The sequence below is a fragment of the Anastrepha ludens genome, chromosome X (genome assembly GCF_028408465.1).
Source record: "Anastrepha ludens isolate Willacy chromosome X, idAnaLude1.1, whole genome shotgun sequence".
Classification (NCBI taxonomy): Eukaryota; Metazoa; Arthropoda; class Insecta; order Diptera; family Tephritidae; genus Anastrepha; species Anastrepha ludens.
Genome location: NC_071503.1, coordinates 9,455,254 through 9,459,183, shown reverse-complemented (window position 1 = coordinate 9,459,183; position 3,930 = coordinate 9,455,254).

Here is a 3,930-nt window from a genome sequence, read left to right as displayed (position 1 = left end):
AGAAATTTCTTTTATCTTTTTGAGGAAAATTTGGTTTTGAAAAAATTTCATGCTTTCGAAATTTTTTTATTTTACTTTATTTCTTCAAAATTTTTGAAAACAATTTTTTTTATAATTTTTGAAAAACCCCCCTTTGAAAAAAACTTTTAGGATTATAGTCAAATACTTACAAATATCTACGCCTTCACAAATAGCAACAATAAACAAATTTCCTCAAAACCAAAAAATTTACTTGTTTTCTAAAAAAATACTAAACAAACAACGTAATAAATTTAGAATTTTGTGTTCACTTGTGTTCACGAAAAAATAGTATTGTTTTTATTGTATTAACTGAAAACCAAAATGTTGCAAAAAATCAAAACAAAACTAAATTATTTTTTTGTGTTCATTTGGTCCATATGTTCCATAAAAAGTTGATATGGTAAATAATATGCAGGGTCTGATACACGCAAATTTCCATTGACCATTATAGTGACACAATTATCGATCACCAATTCCAACAGGATTTCAAAATCAGAGTTGGAATGAGTTGTTGTGTGGTATACTTCTGAAAAAATGAGAAATAAACAAAATAAATCTAAAAATTCAAATTCTAACTTTATCTTGTGTATAATCTTATTACCTTTGAATTTTTCCAATGAAGCACCATTCATTTTAAATTTTCCAAGAATTTTTTTTATCATTTCGCGTTTCTTTCCTTTTTCATTCGATTCCAACATTTGTTCATAGCCGAAAACATCGTTTGCAAACGCATTCATTTCCATATAGAATTGGTCAAGGAAAGCATTGCTAAATTGAATTGAAGCATTATTTTCATTCGAATCATTTGAAATTTCTGTATTCGACTCTTTAATTACAATACGACATAAATCGTTTCACAATAACGAAAAATTCAAAAAAAGTTGTACACATAAAATGAATGTCGATTCGAAACTTACTATAATCTAAGAATCGAGCAAGTTTTATTTTGTACAATATTTTGATTTTTTCTTTTTTTATATGAAGAAAATATTTAAAAAAATTTTTTTTTTTTGCTAAAAACCTTCCCCTAGTGGATCCCTATAATATGAAAAAAAGAACGAATAAAATTGACCTCGTTTCGGCCCAAAAAATTGCGTACAAACGAACATCATTTCATTTTTATATATATAGATAAACTTATATCCTCTAGAAATCGTAAGAATACGAACTGGAACTTGTATAAGGATATACTATCAAAAACACCAATGATACCCCGGACTTGAAAAAGGGCTTGAATTGTTTGCAACTGCTCGAGTTAAAGCCTTCAAAAGATCCTGGTCCCCAACACGTAATAGACGCAAGGTGAAGCCTCCTTGGTGGAACAAGGAATTAGGAGCACAAAGGCGTAGAGTCCATGAATTCTGTATTATATAGCCAAAGTTGCTGGCAATGAATTCTGTTGGAAGGAGTATAAGGATCTATCGAAAGTATACATGAATGAAATACGTAGAGCCAAGAGAGAATCTTGGAAGTACTTCTGTAGCAGCATGGAAGACACTAATGAAGTGGCTACACTTAGGAAACTGTCCCGTCTATTCCAAGAACAATACCAAAAATTAATGGGGAGTGGGCTGACAGCTGCGAGGACTCTCTTGAAGACCTAGTCAGCACACATTTTCCTGGGTGTCCGGACACTATAGATCTCAAACCTACAAGAGATATTATGCACGACATCTCGACGAACGTAATTACGACCAACAAGATAGAATGGGCTATGCAAAGTTTGTTCACTTCCTTCCGTGGTTTGTTTTTTTGATTGGTTTGAAGACATTTCTAGTTTTTTGGGCCCCAACTCATAAGTCGTTATCCATATCCTGATGCGTAGTCACTTGTAAATGATTCCATGGTTATCTTTGCGAGCAGGGAGGCCATGCGAGGGTTGACAAAAGCTCCTTATGAGAGCTTAAGTTCAGAGCCGAATCAGTGTTAACTAGGAATGTTACATCTAGACCTACGCCGACACTTAATGGCGACAGGATATGGAGCGTTCTTAGAGACTTGCCATCATTTTAACGGGGCGGGGGCAACTGGATTATTAGCCTGAATGCCGTTTCAGCTAGATATCACTCCGCTTACTAGGGAAACAGAATAATACAGTCGTCAGCTCGTGGCAGTATGTCCTAACGTATTCCAGTATTCCATGATTAAGACCTTACTGGGGTCGGTCTTAATGTAGATCGTATTAAATTAACAGCCGCCCCTAACATGGAGGACAGACGCTGACCAGGGAGCCGCCCAATATGAGTCAGTCGCTTCTGGATTTTTGTATTTTTCACCATGCCTTTGCATGATGAGGGGGACACTTATTTTATTAAAGGCGGTGTCGTTTCGCCTTTGTCACAGGAACCTCTTCGGATTTGCTAGCTTTTAGACCGCTTCCTCCGTTTCTGCCGCTCATTGTCGGGGGCTGCTTATTTGTTAGAACTTATTCGCAACTAACCTGCTACTACAGGCCGTCCGGCTATCCGCAACCTGCCGACCCCCACGGTAGCTTAGAGCCCAGCTTAGTCGCCCGATCCTATGGGAGCGCGACCTCCGTTTCCTTTCGTTTTCATAGTAGACATTCGTATTCGTAGGTTTTTTATGACGCATTCCATAATAGCCCTGATTACAATTCACAAAAGCTGCCTAAGGAACTCAGCGCACATTCATAGGCACAGAATTCTGCCAAAAATTATGAATAATGAAGCGTTAACAACATTGCTCTACAATTTGCTTAAAGAACTTTTTAGGTCTTTACCAAGAAGTAGTACATTATTTTATTATTCGATATGTGAAGTTTAGCGGCCGCCGTAGCCGAATGGGTTGGTGCGTGACTACCTTTCGGAATTCACAGAGAGAACGTAGGTTCGAATCTCGGTGAAACACCAGAATTAAGAAAAACATTTTTCTAATAGCGGTCGCCCCTTGGCAGGCTATATATATATATGTGAATTTTAGTGTTCAATAGGAATAATAGTAATACATTTTAGAAATAAAAAGTGCATATTGATTGAAAAATTTAAATTTAAAAATTTGAGGCTTTGGTCTCTGTTGTTATAAACAAGTTTTAGCGATTTCTTCAATATTAAATATTTGGCACCATCGACTTCATCCAAAGGCTGAATGTATGTACAGTAACCTCCATGTAAGCCGCACTGTAGTTTCAGAGTAAGTTTCTAACTTTGCTGTTATATACATGCATATGTTTGTGTGCACTTTTTATCAATTGGACACCCCCATACGTAACTGAATATATTAATTTCATTATTAACTATTTACTATCAGAGAACAAAAAATAATTGTTTCGATGTCAATGTCCTGGGCAGAACTTTTTTATGAGCTACTTGTTGCTGTTTTCTGCACATTACTGTATGCTCATGCGCTCACTTGACGAACAGCAGCCGCGGCTGTCGAGGATTTAGGAGACATAATTACATACATACATACATATATGGCTGCAAACATATTATATACGGAGCCGCGACCATTCGGCACGACAAAAATTCATGATTTCTGTAGGAAATATTCCAGTATTAACTATTTTGATTTGATTCATTCAATCTTAGATGTAAAGTTTTGTCATCGTTGAGAAAAATTGGCATATGGGCTGCTCGTTTTATGAATAAAAGTATTTTGCTCTTAGAAATATAAGCTCCCACTCATCAATCAATTTGTTTATGTAGTGCTGTACAATATTTGAAACTGTTCAGCGCCGCCGTGACTATTTTCGACTGTTCAGTCCCATGGCAACTGGAATCATGGCCGCTACGGCTGCGCCTATTAATGCATTTTGTTCTTGTGGTCGCTAGGTATAGTATTTTAGCTTTGGACGACATACGCATTTATAAGAATGAAGTGAGTGCCCGGTGTGTGCGCTTATACAGTAAGTCAATAAAGTTTAAGTACACCTTGTTATTTCTTACAAAC